The sequence below is a fragment of the Ambystoma mexicanum genome, chromosome 10 (genome assembly GCF_040938575.1).
Source record: "Ambystoma mexicanum isolate Mex_15411 chromosome 10, UKY_AmexF1_1, whole genome shotgun sequence".
Classification (NCBI taxonomy): Eukaryota; Metazoa; Chordata; class Amphibia; order Caudata; family Ambystomatidae; genus Ambystoma; species Ambystoma mexicanum.
This window is the reverse complement of record NC_090932.1, coordinates 435,138,166-435,160,514: the sequence shown is the minus strand read 5'-3', so window position 1 is coordinate 435,160,514 and position 22,349 is coordinate 435,138,166.

Sequence of the window (22,349 nt, the reverse complement as noted above, 5' to 3'; positions counted from 1 at the left end):
GATTCGTCCCGGTGGAGCGGAGTTATAGGCCTCCCAAAAAGGGCTCTTCCTATGGAAACAGCAACTTAACCATAACTACACAGCCACTACTGTGGCTGTGTGATAGATATACATATATATATATTACATGGACGCAGTAGCGTCCATGTAGTTATGGTTAAATTGGTGTTTCCATAGGAAGAGCACTTTTTGGGTGGCTTATAACTTCGCTCCCCCTGGACGAATCCTCACCAAACTTTGCAAAACAAAAGTATATGGCCCACTCTGAATTTTTTTGCAAAGTTTGGTGAGGATTCGTCCAGGGGGGGAAAAGTTATAGGGGGGCTCCCAAAACTTTCGTTTTTTCCCATAGACTGAATGGGAAATAACTTTGCGCACGGCTACAGCCCGAACCGCTGGATGGATTTACACCAAATTTGCGGCAGGAGGAGCGGCCTGGTCCTGAAAGCGTGCTTTTGCAAATTTGGTGTAAATCCGTCCAGTAGTTTTTTAAAAAAATGACCAAAATGTAAGGCAAAAAAATTAGTGATATCTGTGTTTGCTTCGCGGACGGACTTCCCTGTTCGCTCCGCGGACAGCACCCCGATTGGCCCATGGCCTTTCGTCATGTCCGCGGACATGCGACGTGTTCGCTGATTGGACGGCGAGGGGCGTGGAGCGCGTCAGATTTTCTGTGGCGCCCGCCATCTTGTATTCGCCGTCGACCGCGTACAGCGCAGTGAAACGTGGATAAAAAATTGTATTTAGTGCCGTGTGTTGGTGTGTAAGAGTGTTTGGGGAGGGCGGGGGAGTATGAGATAGGTTCAATGTTTTTTTTTTTATGTGCTAGACGTTTTTGTTGCGTTTGATGTGTCCGCAGAGAACATGGCTGTTCTGACATTTTGTAAATAAACTAAATGGTGGGGTGTTTAGAGGACGGAGTATGTGTCATTTTTGTTCGCAAGGAAGGTAAAAATGAGCTATGAACACTCACGGTGTACTTAATTGTTCATAAATACACAATCTGGGGGTGTCCTCAGGACGCTGTCCGTATTGTAATCTGTCTAGTTGAATGTGTTCTAAGAACACTCGCGGTGTCCCGAAATGGTTGCAATTACACAAAATGGGTGTGTACTGAGAACGTTGTTTGTATTGTTCGTTGTCAGGGTGAAAGTGTTTTAAGACCACTCCTTTTGTCCGCTAATAGTACAATTTCCTATGGGCGTCAACCGAGTTTTTGTCTACTAAAGAAACGATAAATCCGGCTGGTGTGCGCCGACATTATGTGATAATCCTATGACTGGCAGGGTGATAATCCTATTACAGGGTGCATCATCAAACGTGCCCAATCCTCTCCAGTCCTAAGTGACTTTACACAGAACCCAGAAGACCACACATATTATGTCACAACACAGCGCGCCACAATTCAGAATATGAAACAGTGATTTAAAAGCAAACAGCAAGATTGTAAATTTTGTAAAGTACATTTATTTGACATCAAATGTTTAGAGAATATTCAGCAATTTGCATTGGTCTTTGTTGTCGATCCGCAAAAGTTCATGTTGAGGCACGCGATGTTCCTTTGCGGTACAGAGGGTGTTAGATCAGCTTACAACTCAGTGCGCCACAATTCGGAATATGAAACTGTGGTTTAAAAGTAAACAGCAGGATTGTACATTTGGTAAAGTACATTTATTTCACGATAAATGTTTAGTGAATATTCAGCGATTTGCTATTGTCTCTGCTGTCGATCAGCAAAAGTTTATTTTGAGCCATGCGTTGTTCCTTTGCGGTAGATAGGCTGTTGGTTTATGATAAAAGCAGTAAATGGTCGCTCTGATAATCGGAAGGTTGCTCCAACAACGAGCCATTAGACCACCCTATTGGTTGGTATGTTGTTTGTAGCCGCTAGTACTGCGTAAGGGCATATTGGTCCTTGGCGATTGTCCCATAAAATGGTGAGGGTCATGAAGTTGCATATTTGGACCTGCACCTGGCAGTTGAAGACCCCATCCGCTGGAGTCTGTAAATCGTGACATAGGCAAAATGGGGCGACATACCTGTTTTAAAAAACATAAATTAGTCTCACCAGCCGATCTTCATTAAAAATCATCATTTTATTTATTAGGGCGTGAAACTATTTGCTATCGAAGATAGTGCAACGGAGTATGTTAATAATAAAATAATAATATTTTCCCATTCATATAGCGCTAAGAACCGTGAGGTATCTAAGCGGTGCTTATTATTACCCACGGTGTGTGGTGCTCATTTATCGACCACGGAAGGATGAAAGGCTGAGTTTGGCCTTACCGGGATTCAAACTTGCATTAGCAAGCTGTGCACGGATGTCAAAGCGAGCGTTGTACTCGCTGTGCCACTTGACAGGCTACAGTGAAGTGGCACAGCGAGTGGAGCGCTTGACCGCCTATAGACCGGTTAAATTATTTCTATTAACCCACCCTGTGTCGTCTGCCTTTTTCAGAGCCCTCTAAACGACAGGGGATCCATTCGGCAGTGATAGTGCGCGGTAGAAAACATTATGCCACTTTGAACGAACAAGTTCAACTTGAGCGGTCTTTAATGCTACGCTATTGTAATTATATTTGGTATAAAATAATCTAAAGGGTTACTTACAATACAATTGCAATTTCCATTGTCTACAAGTGGTGCACTCCCAAAATACGACTCCGCGTGTGCCAACAATCTTTCGCATAGTGATATATATAAAAGTGGTTTCGTTTCATAAATTTCATCCTTATCTTCTCTTACGTTTTAGCAACACTCCTTCATGAGAAGTCTTTCATCACAATCTCTGTCTGTCAAGGTCTAAACACAATACAACCTTATAGTCCGCTTCGTGAGCCTCTACAGGGCCCGAGAAAAAAATTGAAGCAGCTGACCTTCACTGTGAACGAGCATACATTCTCACTTTGCAACATCCTGTGTAAAGCCATCTGTGAGAAGTTGGTTTTTTTTTGCACGCCATGTTTGTATATTTTTTGCGTGATATTAAAAAAAGTTTGTTTAAGGGACGTTATGGTTCTAAGTACAGCCGAAAGACCCCTGAAAATCGCAAGTTATGGTAAGCTATGAAAAATAACTCGCACCACCACAGTGCACTGCTAAGACTAACACCCAGGACATCAATGACATCACATGTGTATGTACTTTTCATGGAATTTGTGTACTAGGGATTTTTATTATAATGTTGCGAAAAAAGTGTCAAGGATATTGCAATAAATATCATACCGTTATTAGTGCTTTGAACGATGCATTGATATAAATAGCATTGTATTATGGGATTCTATCTAGTATACTGAGCTACTAATGGAGAAACATAGCATTGTGTGCAGAGTACAAGATGAAAGTATAATATTTGTAATGTTAATATGTTGAATAATGAAATGATAATTGTCCTGAAATGTTCGAAAAGTCACAAAATGGGGGTGTTCTGAGGACGTTATTCATATTGTGTGATTGCTAAGCTGTATGCAATGAGGGAATGGCACAGAGAGTAAAGTGGACGCAGTCCGCGGACACCGCGGCTGTTCGTGGACAGGGCGTGCTACATCCGGGTTTTTCCAGGAAATCCAACATGGAAAGAAGACTGTACGGATCAGCCAATCAGATGTCGAGGTTGTGGATTTGTGTTGAAAGAGACTGTGTGTGGTGAAGATGGCAGAAGTGGAGAAAGTCAGGGGCCCTCATTACGACCCTGGCGGAAATCGCGGTGCTAAATGCACCGCGGAGCACGGCGGAAAGCTGCCGATAGCGCCATGGGGGTTGGCGGATTTTCCGCCCCATGCCGACCTTGGCGGGGCGGTAAATCCCCATCCCCCATTTTACCCTTCCCCATTCCCATTTTTGCCCCATAGGGTATAATGGGAGTGGGGAAGGCGTTAATTACGCCACTGTAAAATACGGTGGCGTAATTAACAACAAGGTCCCGTAGCGCCATGGATTTCTCCGCCCGGAAAAACCAGGCGGAAAACGCTCAATGGCGCTACGGGAACTCGTAGTAGGGCGGACGGGTCCGCCGCGAATAACGCTGGCGTAAACCCACTCCGCCAGGGTCGTAATGAGGGCCAGGGTGTTGGTGCTCGGAGGTATGTTTGTGCATGGTTTACAGCAGTACGCTGAATCAGGCATGTTGCAAAGAACTTTGATGTGAAAGGAGTGGAGGTGGTGTGGAGCACTGTGCCTGATTGCAATGTACAGGGAATTGTACAAGTTTGTGAGGATATGGCCACGATGAACAGTCCGCATGTGGTAGTTTTGCACTATGGTGCTTTCAATTTGGGCAACGTCAGTGCTCCTACTTTGTTGGCTGATTTGGAACGCTTGGTTCAAGCCGTAATGAAGATCCTTCCAAATGCGAAAGTAATTTTTTCTGGATTACTACCTAGGGCAATATGGGACAATAGTTCCGTTTTTTGTCCTCAGCAAAACATTGCTAGGTGTGTCATCAACCGAGGCATGTGTGCCTTCATGCTTAGAGCTGGTATGTTCTTCTGTAACAATGAGAATATTGATGCCAGTAATGCTGTTAATTTGAAAGAAGATGGCATTTCTTTATCTTTTACGGGAAATGCCTTTCTATTTTGGAATGTAAGGGTTGCTTTGGAGAAGGTTATGTAAAGATTTTAGGAGTAAAGTAAGAAAAAAAACAAGAAAAAAAATACAAAATAACAGGTGTCTGTCAAGCATCTGTAAAAAAAAAAAACGGCTCTTTTCAGAGCCAACTTCAAAGGGGAAATGGTGCACACTATTTAAATTTACATTCACCACGCTCAGATTTTCGATGTGTCCGCGGACATGGCGGTAGTCCGCGGACATGAAAATCACTACGAGGGGGTTAGTATGTTCTATGTTACATGTATATGAAGTCAGGGATATTATGGTTAAGTTGTGCTACTAAAAACCTATGAAATTCAGTGAAAAAACTTTGTTAAAGGGACATTATGGTTAAGTTGCGCTACTAAAAACCTATGAAATTCAGTGAAAAATCTTTGTTAAAGGGACGTTATGGTTCAAAGTAAAACCGAAAAACCCCTGAAATTCGGCAGTTATGGTAAGATAAGCAACCATAACTCGCGCCACCACCATGCACTGCTAACACTAACACCCAGGACATCAAAGATGACATCACAAATGTCATTGATGACATCACTGATGACATCACATGGCTGGCTCTCCCTTTTTTTACTTTCCTGACATATCTAGGCCAAATGATTTTCTTCAGTAACAGTCAGGAACTAAAAATTGTAAATTACTATATTCGTAGACTTATCCTTCAAGTATGTTCTTAGAATAATTCCCTTATGGTCCAGTCATATCATATGAAACATATACATAGGAGAAGTCACAACCTTGAAAGACAGCAATCCTTTTTGTGCATTAAAATTATCAGTAGATTTATCAGCACTTTCTGATACTTTTGATTTTTTTTATTACTGTACTTTCCCTGTATATGCTCATATTTTTATATGTTGTACTCACACTATTTTCCTTAGGGTCCAGACACATCATGTGATATATATAGATAGGGTAAGTAACAGCTTTGAAACAGAACAATCATTTCTCTCCATAAAGGTAATCAGTTCGGTTAGGAACACTTTCTGCTACTATTGCTGTTTCTTTTTCCTACTTCAATTCCCTTGTATATATTCATATTTATATGTGGTGTTGTCTCTTTGTGATTTGTGTATAATAATGCAATTATGTAGTAAGTGGGTTTTATTACCTAATTATCACAAGTTTCACTGTATGCAAAACTCTAATATGAAAACAGTTATCATTTCAATATTCAACATGGCAAGCTTATGAATATTGCACCTCCATCATGTATGCTGCACACAATGCCTATGTTTCTACATGAGTACCTTAGTATACTGGATTGAAGTTAATAATAGAATGCTATTTATATCAATGCATAGCTTAATGCACTGATTAGCACTTGATATTCATTCCAATAATCTTTGACACTTTTTTTATTAACATTACACTAAGAATCCCTTGTACAGACTTTTCATGAAAGGTAAATGCACATGTGATGGCATCAGTGATGTCATCAATGACATTTGTGATGCCTCTCTTTGATGTCCTGGGTGTTAGTGTTAGCAGGGCACGGTGGCGGCGCGAGTTATGGTTGCTTATCCTAGCATAACTGCCGAATTTCAGGGGGTTTTCGGTTTTACTTTGAACCATAACGTCCCTTTAACAAAGTTATTTCACTGAATATATATATATATATATATATATATATATATATATATATATATATATATATATATATATATATATATATATATATTCATGTAAAATTAATATAACATTTTTGGGGGTTATCAAATGTATTCGGGTTCAATTAAATGTATAGGAGTTTGGATACATCTCCATCAAATGTTATATACACCACAGTGGGGTTCTTCCTGTGTTTATATAAAATGTATACAAAAATGTTTGGGGGTGTCTTTACATTTATAAGGATTCATCACATTTATAGTGGTTCAGGTGTGTGCTTAAGAGGCGGGCCACCTGTCACTTGATAGATGAAAGTTATCCCACCCTACTACTGGTCTGGCTAAAATCTCAGTGTCTCCCTATTCACCACAACAGGGTGGCCTCTCAAACGCCGACCCACGTTTGATTTTGGAAATCCATCTTAACAGTAAGCAAAGAGCAAAGAAAAGCTGGTAACTATATTTTGATTAAGTACCTGACAATTGTGTGTTGTGTAGGAAGAGAAGAATAAAGAATGAGGAGAGAAATTGAGTTGTCCATGTGGAAAAGAGAGAGTAAAAGAGCCCAATATATACTGGTGGATTGTAAGGTGAGGAGTAAAACATTAGAGGGCCTGTGAGTTTGTGCCAGGGAATCCTATAGGTACTATGATGTGTTGAGGATGAAGATATATCTAGTGACTCGTATGACCACTGTACACCTTAGATGCATGGGTGCTAATCCAAGCTTGATGTATAGACTCTTCCCGAATACCCATGCTTCACACTCCATCAAGCAGTGAATAAGCAATAATTAAAGTTCAGTGTGCATATCTGCATGGCAGTGATCGTTAAATTTGCGTATCAGAAAAGACATGATGGCCATTGTTATGCAGGAGCCCTATATACTCTGATTCCTCTTGTTAATGCAAAGGAGTGAGAAGAATGCAAACGTGTCCTAGACTCCTCCCTTGCATCAAAACATGATGCAGACAGAGACACTGGCAAATATCCTGCATAAATCATAGAAATGCATGAAGCACATTTCCTGTTCTACACCCACTCTGTGCAGGAAATCCTTATCAAAATGGCATGGATGAGGCCAAACACTCTGAGAACTTGCTTCTTTGTATTGTTCCCCATCCATGCCATTTCCCATTGGGACAAACATAAGAGTACGAAACTCCCTGTGTCTCCTCTATGGTATCTTCTGGAATTGGTAGTGTTCAGATGGAGGTGCATTTCCCCCCACGTGATCGCAAATACCGCCTATGGACAATCATCTAACAAGGCATCAGGGCCCTAGCAGTGACATAATGGCCATGTGCCACGAGAACAGTATTAAGCCGCATAGGTTTAGGTTAACAATTGAGAGGCAACAATATAGCACACAGCGGTACATTTTGTTTTTCACGTAACACATGCAGTAATTGCATTCAGAATTTTGCTTTTGTCAGCATTATGGAACGTGACATTACATTTCTTGCATGCATTGCCTTTCATAGAGTGGGTGCCACATATCATTTGTATGGAGCACATTGCCTCGCATCTGAGCATGACCCATAGCACAAAGCATAACATTCTATTTCTCACCTCTAGGCTATACCGCATAATTGCAGAAACACCTGGTGCATGGTGCCACATTCCTACACGCATCATACTCCATCGAAAACACACAGCACATTGTGTGACACACCTGCCCGCAGCACAGCACATTTTCAAGTAACATGGCAGCTGGACAGAAGCTGCACAGCACGCAACGACATTCTCGTTATCTGGCGCAGCACATACACACATACACACACACACAGCTCACCCCGTTTTATTTCCTAACATAATGAGCATGTGCACTTTTTTGCTTTTGCTAGTTTTTGAACGCATAGTGTGAAGCAAATGACATAACATTATGTCCTGTGCCTGTAGGGACGCTATGTGCTATGAACAAGAAGGCTGTCATTTTTGGATAGGCCTCAGTTAGAGGCACTATGCCACTTTCATAGTCTATTAGGCCATAGTTGTTAGATGAGAACCTTTGATTGAATGTTGTCTTGTCCTGCAAACAGGATGAGAGCCCAATGGCAGGTGGTGAGGGGTTTGAGGAAATGTCCAGCTCTTTATTGCAAGAGAATCATTTCTCAAGGGAAGTAATACTGGGAATCTGTCAGCTCAATTCTCTGTTAAGGGCACCTGGATGCCTTTGGCTTTGGCACGATACAAATCCGTTAATATAACATAATAAGAATGCCTGGTTCCAGACAAGTACTGCCTCATCGGATTAGAATAGAATACATAATTTTTGGAAGGCCATAGCGAGGGCTCTGAGGCAGCCACAATATGAAATGTGTTAAATAATATGGAGAAATTAGCAGAAATGATGGTCCAGGAGCGTTGATCAGTGGTGGACCGGTCATGTTTTTCTGGAAGTGCATTCATTGCAGGAAGGTACTAGAAGGCAATGTACTTGGGCTGGCAACATGTAACAAGATAGAGAGCTGCATAGTGAGCAGGTGCTGATGGTGAGAATGGGGAATGAATAGAGGATGTGTGCGTGATGTTGGTGCATTGCATATTGGTTCATCTCAGTGGGACGCTGTGTCCCCAATTGTCTGAGGGGACATGGTGCAATTAAAATGAAGCCCTTTATCGTACTGTTTTGCAGAGATGGGATAGGTAAATTGTTTGAGCTGATGAAGGACGGCGTGACCATGTGGAGTGTGTGGTAGTTGTTTTGTGACAAAAAGGTAACTGCCAATAGATTTGACAAAATGGTAACTGGCAATAGTTTATCTTACAATGTAAAGAGCTGTTTAGGTGGCTGGTGATGGCCACCCAATCAGAATGTTAGGATGATATTTTCTGTTACACTTTTATTAAGATATGTCAATGTCCAGATTGTGGCTATAAAATGTTGAGCCTGCGAGGGTGGGTCGAAGTAGGGTTGTTTTGTTCCTCTTGCCGGCCGTGATGTACAAATACATTTTATGTTTTTTTTTTTTGTTTGTGGTGCACTCCTTTTTGATTTTTCTGGATACATGTTTCCCCCTGCGTTCAGACGTTAGTTGGGAGAGCCCCTAGCTCTACAGTAGCGTTCATAAAAGATTAAGTGCAGGCATAAACAGTGTTGTGATGGTCACTCCATGAAGGGTCGAGAGTTAGAGAGCCCTGTATATGTTGAGATGGCAAACCGCATGAGGAGTGAGAAGTGAGCAGTGAGAGGCGATTGCACCACTAGAAGCCATGTGTCGCAAGATGTGGAAGGGCATACATATTCTTATGAGACAGAGTGCCGCATATGCTAGTGTGGTGGCAAGGAAGATGCAGCATGTATTTCCACATTTGGAGACAGGAGAACATGGTTCTAATTCCATCTTACTATGTGGACCCCAGGTGTGATTCTGGACCATTACTTTAAATGACTAAAATCTTGTTTGATTTTTGTCTTTTCATAATGTAAAAAATAATGTTAAAAAAGGTGTGCTACTTGAAATAAGAAAATTCAAAGAAATCTAAGAACACGTTTTTAAAAGAGCGTTTGCATTTATTTATGTATTTATTCATTTATTTTGTTTAAAACCCAATGTTGGCTCCAGTACGAGCGAAATACCTGTCAAACTTTTCAATATCAAATATTGTGTACTTGTGTTCAGAGAAGTATCTTTGTTACTTAATGTTGCAAATAGCTATTTTGATAGGCAAATTGAAAGTGAGATCCGGATTATAGATGTGTTCATTTTACTTCATTAATAATACGTTCCACCTGACTGTCACAGAATGTACCACTAATAGGCCCGGACTGGCCTATAGGGCAATAGGCCAATAGCCAAACCAAAAACGCAAAATGCTGGTGCGGGCAGTTTCTTTGCTCAAAGTGGGCCACTTTCTTGACCAATTTGGGCCAGTTTGATGAGTTGATTCATCCTGCGGCTAATCATTTTGACAGGTGTTGCTGAATAAATATTCTTTAAAATGAACAATTTGCATCACACTTTGTCCAAAAAAAAAACCACCCCCTTGGTTACTAGTCAAACAGTGTCATAAAAGGAATGAATAGCCATTTACAACTGTGGGCCCCTTTTTCATTGCTCCCCGAGACAATTTGATGGCCCACACCGACCCTGACTACTAATCGTGCTATGATATTGAGGAATACTTAAAGGACAATAATTACGAATAGTTGAGAAATGTTTCATATTAAAGAACATGGAACACATTCAGAAAGTATGCTCTTTTGGGTCAAGGATGGTGTGTCCAATTGTTATTCCCCTTTCCCTAGCCGCTTTAAGAGATGTCAATGGGCCTCATTACGACCCAGGCGGTAAGTTACCGCCTGGGTCGTACCTTTACCACCATGGCGTAAACTACGTTTACGCCATGGTGGTTGGCGGACTTACCGCCCCATTCCGAGGTTGGCGGGGCGGTAAGTCCCCATTAACCCATTTACCCTTCCCCATTCCCATTTTTGCCGCATAGGGCATAATGGGAGTGGGGAAGACGTTAATTACGCCACCATAAATTACGGTGGCGTAATTAACAACAAGGTCCCTTAGCGTCATGGATTTTAACACCTGCTAAAAGCAGGTGTTAAATCCTCCATGGCGCTAAGGGACCTCGGAATCAGGCGGTAAGGGTCGGCGCTGTTTACGCCGCCGTAAACCCCTTATCGCCTGGGTCCTAATGAGGCCCAATGTGTGCAGACTATGAAACATTCAAACAGACCGTGTGCTAATAAAGAGAAAATACTGTCCAGCATTAAATGTTATACGTCACAAATACTTTTTTCATTGTTTTAAAGAAGAGATGATAAATGATATGGAAGAATTATGGCTATTGATTTTTGGTGCAAAACGAATGTCAATTAGATTAGCAACAACTGGTTTTTTAAATGAATTGCTATAAAAGTAACCTCGAATGAATTCTAGAAAAAAAAAAAACATTGTTTTTATCAACTGTGAGATGTTGATTATATATTGATTAATTGAATTGAATTGCAATATGTTTATGATATGTTTTCCTTTGATAGGGCCTCATTACAACTCAGGCGTTAAGGGTTAACGCCGTCGTTAACCCTTAACGCCTGATTCCGATTTTAACGGCTGCTTTTAGCAGCCGTTAAAATCCATGGCGCTAAGGGACCATGTTGTTAATTACGCCACCGTAATTTACGGTGGCGTAATTAGCGCCTTCCCCACTCCCATTATGCCCTATGGGGCAAAAATGGGAATGGGGAAGGGTAAAATGGGAAATGGGGATTTACCGCCCCACTCACCTTGGAATGGGGCGGTAAATCCGCCATCCACCATGGTGTAAACATAGTTTACACCATGGTGGTAAAGTTGGCGTACTTACCGCCTGGGTCGTAATGACCCCCTATGTAATTATTGAAAGGTTGTTGTATACAGCCAAACAATAAATAAAAACATTTAAAAAAATAAAGAGAAAATGACTATAATCTTTGTAAATCTGGTTTTCCTTATTGCATTTGACACTATATAAAGGCTCTAACTTAATATATAGCTTTACTATATGAAATTAACTGCTGACAATATTCCCCTCCTAATTCTATTGATAAACTGTATTGATTATAGCACACTGTAAGGGTTGCATTGTAATTACTACAACCTTTGCATACACATGTTTTATAACGATTAAGCGTGTGCTCAGTTTTTGATAACTTGCTTCATTAGAATACCATCGTCAACTTTCTGGATATGTAGTTCCACCGTCGAGGGCAAGGTGTGTTGCAATATGTTATTCAATAATCTCAACTCTGTTCTGTATGTTGATATTGTCATTCATGGTAAATAAAATTATTAGAGAATTAAGTACTTTCTGTTGTTGGGTATTTTGTCGGCATGATTCAAATTGCACACGTCTCCAATGGGATCTCATGTGTCAGAATGAAACTAGCCTTGTTTTGCCTGATTTTAAATCGTCAATGGGTTAGGAAAAGCGCTCCTTCAAAGCAATAACCAGCCTACAGAATAGGTTTCCGTAGAAATGACGGGTCTCTGCGCAGTTTAACCCTGTCCCAATAACGCGAAAACCTCCGGGGACTGTAACCTAACACAGCACACGCTTTAAAGTGACCAGGACACACTCCAGCTGCACGTGAAGTGCACTTAACTCCGGGCCCGAAGAACTGCACGAATACCCTAGAAAGCCTGATTGACAACGACTCACAGGACATGGCCGTCTAGGTTAATGCGGTTCTGTCATCTGGGGCTGCTTGGGAAATACAATCGAAGCTCTCGCCGAGTCCCGTGCATGCCGCGGGATTCGGCCCACCCCGTTCTTGCCGGGTGAGCTGTAATGCCGGGCGCCTGTTGGCAGGTGGCGCTAAGCCACCGGGGATGTGCCTTCCCCACCTTTGCTGACCTACTCAAAAGGGGTCCCGAATTCGAGAGTAATGGACTGATCCTTCTGACAGAATTTCAAAGCTTGGGGTAATGCTACACTGAACCCGTGAGGGTCTTGCTTTAATAAATCTATGATACAAACCATGTTGGTATGTGCACGCCTTTTAATGGGATTCAGAAGAAAATATACAGTGCTCGCAAAATCCCGCGCAGCTCACAGAGACCACCCCGCCAGTGCATATTACAGTGCATTGTTTTTAGTGCATGTGTCTGCTTTCGCCCTATTGTTGCGTGCATTTTAATCAAATTGAAATGTTGCAAGGACAACAGTTCACAACAACTCCTGATTGATAAAAGGGCAAATGTTGAACAAAATCTCTCTCTATTATGGAAGTCACCAGGGAGCCTTGTTAGTGTTCTAACAGAAACATAAATGCCACGTTAGTATAGATGGGTTGTGACAGAAAGTAACCTGTGAGGTGCACTAGTGTGTTTTTCCAAAGAAATGCACCTTCCCCACGTTCTTTGTCGTTAAAAGTGCCAGAGGTTAAACCTGAGCTCACTTCTGGCCCGTGGAGCAAGTAACTCACTAACACCCATATTGTGGATGCATGCACTCTTCTGCTGTCCACACACCAAGGACACATTAGTTGGAGAAGGGTAACATGCCAGCTTTCCATAGCAAACCGTTCAGCAGCTTCTCAGGACAGCTTACGTTAAAAGTCCATGGCCTTTGCGTGGGATTTAATATTATACAGATGTATGTTAACATCTTGACCTTATCAAGTTATCAGTACTAAATTATACACGTCAGAGAAAGTATGATATTAATCAGGAAGTGTGCAAGGCCCAAAACTATGCTTTAGAACAGCCAGTTTTAAGTGAAAATAACAACGACTTATGATCAACCTACATTGGTATGTCCCAGGTTCTGTGAGATCTGGTGCCAATGGCCTACCGACCTAAACATTGGATGGTAGACGCTTGTAAGTATAAAGCACCATATTTCCAAAGGGATATGATGTTGTATTAATAGGGAGAAAGCTGCAGCCATAGTAGTTGTAACATAAATAAATGTGTTAAAAACGTTAGTCACTGATAGATCGTCAGAGAGTGTGTAAAGGCTGAGAAAGTAGCCTCTCTCTCTCTCTCTCTCTCTCTCTCTCTCTCTCATGATTGACACTAATTGGCCCGAGCCTTACCCAGGAAGTCCGTTTGGTCAACTAAGTGCCATACTCACGCATCATCTATGCCAATATATCACATTTGAGCTCCTGGAGGAGCCCAGGGCATGACTGAAGGTCATGCCACAGTCACAGTGTCAACTTGATTTGATTATAGGCCGTCCCAATGAGACACAATGGGTTGCTGTACGGTTCGTGAGGCATGACCAAAGACAGTGCCTGGTCAAAGTGTCCACTGGGTCTTACCACAAAGCATGATCAGTGGTCACTGTGGAACTCTGAGAGGAACCTGGACATTGACTACAATTATCTTAATATCTGGCTATTAACTATGTTGGTTAGGGCTGATAGGAGTTGTAGTCCAAAACATCTGTCGAGCCAAATGTTGCAGACCCCTGCGCTAGACAAACTCCCCACTCGGCATGGCTTCTGACCATACACAGAAGCACTGTAGATATATTAGTGTGCACAGTTGAAAAACCCCAAAAAGTCAGTTTTAGGGATATTATGGTTAAGTTTCTCTAAAAAATAATTACCTTGAAAATGTAGAGAAACATCTTTGTGAAAGGGACATGATAGTTGCAGCACAAAATAATAAAATCACACAAATGAGCAAGCTATGGTTCTTAAAGCAAATACAAATCAGCCACTGCCATCCTAAATCCACCAAAACCCGACCACTCCCATGCACCGCTCATGATGTTAAATATGCCAACACAAATGAAACCATGTACATACCATAACTACAGGACATGAGGGAAAAGGCAACTAAGCAGTGGTCGAAGTGGGCGGGAGCTTCTTTTAATTAAGTAGTACTGTTCCTATACTTTTATTTTAAAAAGAAACCGTTCCGGAATGGTTTCTTTTTAGAGTAAAAGTGTAGGAAGAAGTTGAAACTGAACATTCCCTTAAAAAGCAGGCGCATATGTTTTTGTGGGTTTGTATTGTGCGTGGGAGGGGGCTTGGCGATGGGATTTGTGGGGAGCGCTGCAGGCCAGTAGGGAACATAGTTCAACTACTTCTTTTCGTACACTTCGACCACTGCTACTAAAGAAACATGGTAGTCTCCTGTCTTTTGTACAGTCATTTTCAATTTGATTTAGACCACATGTCTGTCTTACCTAGTCAATGGCGGGATCCTGTGACTGTACTTCTTGTTCTATTTCTCTTTCCATTCTTTTTTTTTATCTCAAAAACATAATAAGTAAACGAGAGAAGAAGAGAAGGAAAGAAATAAAGGAGAGGAACGGAGAAGCAGGGGAAGGAAAAAAGAGAAAGAGCCACGATAAGAAGGCAAGAGAAATGAAGAAAGCATGACATTAAAGGCTGGAACAGCCCTAAGGCCCCGTGTTTCATCCACAATGCAGAATCTATGTACCCATAGCAACAACAAAAAAACAAAACAAAAAACGCAATGACAGTGTTTGGACTCAAATAGAACATCACCTTAGTCTTACACTAACACTGTAGTACACATTCACACAACAGGAACGTGCTTAGTGAAAATGAACACAGTTTTAAATTCTGGAGGCCAACCCCTTTATGTAATCCATAATGATGCTAATCCATAGAAAAAAAAAATCTAAAATGAGTACAGGTTTGTTGATTTAGGGATATAAATTGGAAACAAAAGAACGGGGCCAGTGACCCCACTCACATGGCAGTCCTGGACCCATCCTCTAGCATGTCTTCATCTGCTGAGCCATTAAACCTGTTATGCATGTGTGTATAGGAGTTACATCATCGAGTACTCACATTTAGGACACACTATAGAGGGGGGTCATTATGGGTTAGGTGACGGCTGTGAAACCATGCTGTATTTAAAATACCACACATGTTCACTATCCATCAGATTATAGGTACATGGTGAAATTACGTTTACCTAATAGAAATGAACTAATGTTCCTTATGCAGTTGTACCACTCAAACAGAGACTGCAATGTTTGTATTAAAACTAATTAATAAAGAATGACATGTAGCATTTCAAAAATATTGCCTGCTGTATTTTTTAACATGCTTAGGTAACATTACAACAAAAATAAAAAATCGGACACATAATCCGACAAAAAGAAAAGGATGGCATTGGCCGAAACCAAACAATGTCTACAATGAATCATTCAATTTGCAGACAAGTTGGGGGCGCATGGGTGGAATTGTCACCATGGACGCAACTAAATGTGATGAAATGGTATATTTTTTATTTTTTATGTTTTTTTGGTTAATCAATTAAACCTTTGACATTTTTCCACATTCAATTTCTTCACATCAGTCAATTGTCCATTATTTGATGATATGTAATGTTTTTTTCCCCATTTTACCCCCTTTAAATGGGAGTATACTGTGATCCCGTTCATTTCCCTCTCTCTCCTTCCATCTCCAAGCCCAATTTTAAGGATTCCACACATTTTAGAGCGTCAAGTGTTCTGCCAACCTTTTCACCTGTCAATAATCTCTCCCAGCATTCTTCCTCCATCTCTGGTGAAATTACGGTCGTGTAGCTCCCCATGGCCATCAAGCGTCTCGATGCCAGGGACGGGCAGGCTAACATAACGTGTCTAATGGAGTCCAGGTGCTCTTTATTTTCGCAGAACCTGCTGTGCGCCTTTGACTTTTCCATGAAATGGTATATGATCTGATCGGAAATTCTGATTGTTATCAAAAGATGACAATCGATGGAACTGATGAAAGGAGTGATTTACTCAGAGATGTTACAGAGAAAGCATTTGTTGACAACATTCCAATATTTGAATGAACTGGGGTTTACACCCCAGAAATGGTCACTTTCTGGAGATTTAACATGCTGTGTATGGAACATGAACTGCAGCTTGTCAGCATGTAATGTCCAACACGTTGTACACGTTGGATGAACAATTTGCCATTGATCTGCTAGACTCTTATTTTTATCATTGATATCCTTAGCGATCAGTCTTTCCTAGAGAAACCTAAGTCGTTAAACTCCCGACGTTCAACTGTATATCCACAAAAAGAAATCAAACGGTACCTGTCACTTAACGCTTTCACCTTCCTGTCCATGCCCTACCATACGAAAGGGGAAATATACTGCCCGCCAAACTATCCAACTCTACCCTGGCACCACTTACTCCTTCCCCCCACAATGCAGCAAGAATAATCACTTTCCTGAGAAATGCCACTACAGCACTCCTACACTCACAGAACTGCATGGGCTCCCTCTGCCATCTTTCAGTAAAGTGACTATTTGCAGCGTATTTTAGGCCACAAACAAAGAAACAGGACTATGGGCCCCCTTTAGACTGTCTGGTAAAGGTAAAGCATGCAGTTTTTCCGAATATCTGATGTTCTACCACTCTACCAAATTCGTTTTAAAAATTTAAACTCTGCAAAACAGCCTGGTTTTCTGTGGTGGAAATTTCTCCAACACAAAATCATTAACACATATAACTTTAGTGTATGTGGTAAATACTTCGTGTGGGCAATCCTCATGTAGTCTAATGGGACTCCCTTTTTGGGAATAACTCAGGGGTCCGCATAGCTCTAAATCAGCAGGGCCCTTCCTGTTACCACATAGGGTAACAGTATTTTAGTTTGGCGGAATTTTGTGAGGAAATACCACTACACTGTAACGGCCTGATTCACAGAAGCATTTTATAAAGGTGTAATCCCATTGGAAAACACTCTGTGAATCAGGCCCTAATTGAGGCCCTGTATTTCAGAGAAATGTTCCACCTCTTCTGCTTGCTCACTACAATGCGCAATCACCCAGTCGCATAGTGAATCTAGTAGGTAGTATTTATCTATTTATTTATTGTTTGTTTACATAGCGCTTATACACAGGTGAGGTGCTTCAAAGCGCTTCAAGGTGGGAAGGTAACAAGGGAATGCAGTAATCATTCTTAGGCCTTGAAGGTTCCGAATGATTGCGTTCATGTGCAGGGAAGCCTTGAACTCCACTTTCCAAGTTATAAAGACCACCCTGGCATTTAGATTGTTTTGTTTCTCGAATTCCAACAGAGTCCTATTTCTTTAAAAATTGGCTGTGTCTCAGGAACGTGGAGTGCATGTTTTGGGTTTTGGGAAAACATGGCATAGGGCCTTTGCACGCTTAAACATATTCCATCAATGGACCAAGATGGTGTGTCCTGCCTTGTAGCAAAATATTGGACAGGACAGGAAGTGCAAGCCACGAGTGCCCCCCTTGATGGTAAAACTTTTGACTTGTAAGAGCCGATACGAGGGCAACCATGGCTTTAATTTCAGCCAAACCATCCCAGTCACTGTACCATTTTGCAGGGCAACGTTTGCCTTAGAGCAACCATTATCATGCCCTTTGGCGTGTGTTTCACTATGGTACTGTGCATTAATCTAATTGTTTGGTGAACAAGCCAACGCCTTACCAATATGGATAGTCATTTGCCAGGATATCATTTGCTGCTGTAATCTATGGCCCATTTTCTGGCTCTAAATTCTGGGGAAAAGGAGGTTATTGATGAATGTACGCTGCACTGGACCAGGGTTGGATTGGCCCCTCGGCCTTTCGGCCCGTGGCTGGGCCGAAAACGTCCCAGGTGAGTGGGGGCCGGTTTCTGTACATGCCTGGGCCGGATTGGAAGAAAAAAAATGGAAAAAGAAAGAATTTCTTTTCTATTTTTTTTTCAAAAAGCCTTTAATCCTTCTTAGGTCGATAAATGAGTAACAACACATTTTGAGTGACATTATATGCATATTTGTTCTATAAAAAAGAGCTTAAGCGTAAGAGCTATACAATAACATATTATCATTTGGCCTTGGACGTCTGCTTGGATTCACATTGATTTAGTGTTCTTAGGAACAATGCTATTTAATGCCACTTCCTGTTTTGTCCAGGGGTGAAAGTACGTGTTTCATCGCTTCCCTGGATGTCACTTTGGGGTGGAGTCAAATGACATCACTTCCGGTGATGTCATTAGAGGTCAAGGGTCATAAGGCGAGGGATGGGCCACTTTTTCGAGGCGAGGAGTGGGCCACTTTTTCGAGGCGAGGAGTGGGTCACTTTTTTTTGTGTGACCGGGCCTATTTCTTGTCCCAGTCCGACCCTGCACTGGACCTCGTGATGAACGCTGCTGCATTTGCTGTTAAAGGCCAGGGTATGCTAATCAAACGGCAGGAAAGTATGGTTTTCAGAGTGGGGTATTATTATCGTTTTGTTTTTAGTGGGAATTGAAACAATTTCTTTCTGACTTTAAGGTTTGAAAAATAGTTTAGTTTGTCATTTTTTCATCTGTTTATTTTTTTCTTAGAGCAAGTCGCCATATTCTGTGAAATTGAAGCAGCGTCACCGAGTTGCATTTCTTTTTTTGTAATTGGGGTACCCCAATATTTAAGCCAGCGTTTTGTTTCTCTCATGAGGAGACAGGGCCTTTTGTTTTCACCAGGAAGTGCTGCTTGTGTTAGTAAAGCAGACAAGAAAAACCTTCAGTACATAAAGTTACAAATGCCTCATAAAATATAATAAGAACTGGCACGGGTCAATATTAACAACTAATCACAGTGCCATATAAAAGAAGGCGTTTCACCATCATGAGGCTGATAGCCCCAATGCACACACAGTCTGAGGCCCTGCCTCCCAGTGGCGTTAGAGTTTCATGTAGAATATTCATGTAGTTTCAACCAGTGGGTTTATAACCGAGACCGTGTCAGTCACTGAATGGCTCGAAATGTCCTCACTGCTGGTTTGTGTTTTCCTCTGTCCCCAAGCACAGTGTAGGTGGCATTGCTTTCAGGTTTCAGATCTTTGAGTGCATCCTTGCCCTGAGGGATTCTGGGAGGTAGAATACTGGTGTTTTTAAATCCAAAGTTTAAGTGGACTGCCAGTCCAGTCACTGAAGTGGACTCTTTTAGTCAGATTGGTTTGTGAGTGGGGTACATTTTGGTGGCAAAAACTGGGCATGAAGGCATAGGGGTGCTGAGAAGACAAACATAACAATACAACAAACATCCAGTATACAAAAGAACATAAACATAGAATGAACAAGTCCTAGGAAAAAAATCTAATGACCCGGCAAAATCTCGGGGAACCAGCACCATAATAAAAAGTCAAAGAATTAGGCCTAGCACAAAATCCAGGAATTCAGTGGTTAAAACAGCAAAAGAACCCACACAAGTAAACCAGATACAGAAAGAATATCCTTTGGGGGTTGGGGGGGATCTGTTCAAGAACAATCTGGACCGAGCGAGAAGGTCACCTTGCTTCCAAAGTTTATACATGCCTGCTTAGCTACAGGCAGGTGAATAAAGATCTCATCAAGTCATGTTTGGAATCTCTGTGGCCAGAGATGACTGGTATTAGGTTGCACAATCTGTCTAGGAAGGCATCTTTGACTTCTTTAAACCATGGGGAAAGAGTGAGACAAATTAAAATCCTTAATAACTTATATTGGACCCCGGTCAAGCTATTCAAGAGGGAAATGAGTGACTCGAAAGCCTGCTTGGGATGAGGGCATAGGTTGGGAGCCTTTGACCATATGATGTGGGAGTGTAATAAGATGAGAACATTTTAGTTTGAAGTGACTGAGATAATGAACAAAGTTCTGTTATTGAATACTGATTTTGCTAGGTGATCTCCTTGATGATTTGTCATAACCCTGGAAATGCTGTTTTTTCCGAGCTTCCTTGTGTGCCAAAAAAATAATATAGAGTGAATGGAAGAGTGAAACATTTCCTTCAAGTTCTGTATTGATTGAAGACCTCTGTAAAATGTCATTGTTAGAGAGTGTCATATTTTTCAAACTAAAGAAAAATAAACTTTATGAAGCCATCCAGGGGAGGTTTAGGGTCTTTGTGTAATTGGTTTTCTTGATGATTGATTTCTGGCCTATACTGTATTATATTGTACTGTGTTTGGGGAATTGGAGGGTTATGTCTCTAGTGTTTTATGTGTTGGTTTTTTAAATAGTTCAATAAAAACGTGAATACAAAAAAAAATGGACTGCCACTGCAGTTGCTTCTGAAGCATCCCCGTGTGGTATTGTAGACATTGTGCACCAGTCCAAACACAATTCGCAATAGGCAAAAATTGCCCTGGTGCAAATAAATTATTCTTTCAATTAGCTTTTTCTGAAGCACAATGCTTGCACTAGTCTTAATCCTTTGGCCTAGTCAAAAAAAATTGAAAGAATAGATTTTATGTACTAGGCCAATTCTTGCCCTGGTGATAATTGCAATTGCACTCTTGTAACGTTTCTGTATTATGGCCTCTGAAGGGTAGAGTAGGGATGTTTTCTCTCACTAAAACACAGCAGCCCCACCCCACTCCTGACCATTGTTAGAAGGAGCCTTTACAAGTCAACCCTGTGTCTTCTCATGGCTCCTTATGGTTAGTATTTTACCACACACTGATTCGATAGGTACCTATTCAGAAGCTTATTGGGCATATGTGCAATTTTGACAAATGGTTTTAGAGTATAAGTGAGTAGAGTAGAGTAGAGTGGAAACTACCAGTCTCTCTAATCACGTTCTCCTTTGAAAGATAAGACAGTGTTTTCACTAATTGGGCCTGATTTACAAAGAAATCCCACAAGGGCCATGTGCCAAAAATGGCGGTGTGCGAGCCTGCGCACAGAAAAAAAAATCTGTGCCCCACGCATTCATGGAATTTACTCCGCAAAGTAACCGTATTCACAAGTTGCACCCGTAACACCCCTGACACACCCACATGCAAAGCATAAACAGCCAGAACAGCTACCCTTGCGTGATCCACCGGGTGCAAACATACGCACCCTTCAAACAGTGCGTGGGGTCCCCCACAAGCAGGCCTGCATCTCAGGGACCCTGCGCAGGGTCCCCCGTAACTGTTGCCAGCACCCCGACAACAAGCGTATGAAAAATCGTAACTTGGTCTAAACACAGAAAATCTGCGTTCAAACCCCCATTAATCGTTCCTGCACCCCACTACACTGCATATGTGCACCCCTAAGTTAGACCGGAACGCAGGTTGTGTACATGCAACCCTAAATCCGACATGTAAACCCAACTCTGTGCTGCAAATCCTATGCGCAAGTATCCTTCTGCCTGGCTTCGGGTGGCATAGTGATCGAGGGATTTGTGTGGCCATTTCTATGCCGAGAGGCTGCTTGGGTGTTTCCATGAAAATGTGACATTTGGGGCAAATGTGGGCTTGCGAGGGACTGACTGCCTGCGGGCATTCCTTGTAATGCCCACTTTTTCGCATGTTCTTTCCAATTTTTTGTGTTCCGCCCCTTCACAGCCCTCTGCGCAAGCCACGCACATGCTCTGCGTGTTGTCTCGTGCACAGCTCTCGGTCGCTCGCACAGACGTTCAAACTCAACGCAAGTCCTATGAAAGTCCTGTGCAGTCCGTTCCATGAATCGACAAATGCGGATTTGCACGCAGTTTGGGGGGCAAGCCCCTTTTTTCCATGCAAATAATTCCATGAATCAGGGCCAAAGTGTTTTTAATTAGGATTGCACCATTGTAAAACGCTTTTGTAAATCAGGCCCATTGACTTGTTTAAGGATGTTACTCTCAATGAGCTCCATCACAAGTTGCAGGTTTCAAATAGGTCAGATGCTAGCAGTCAAGACAAATATTTGTAAGCTATTTTGTTATGTCAGCATGCTTGTCAGAAGAGTTGT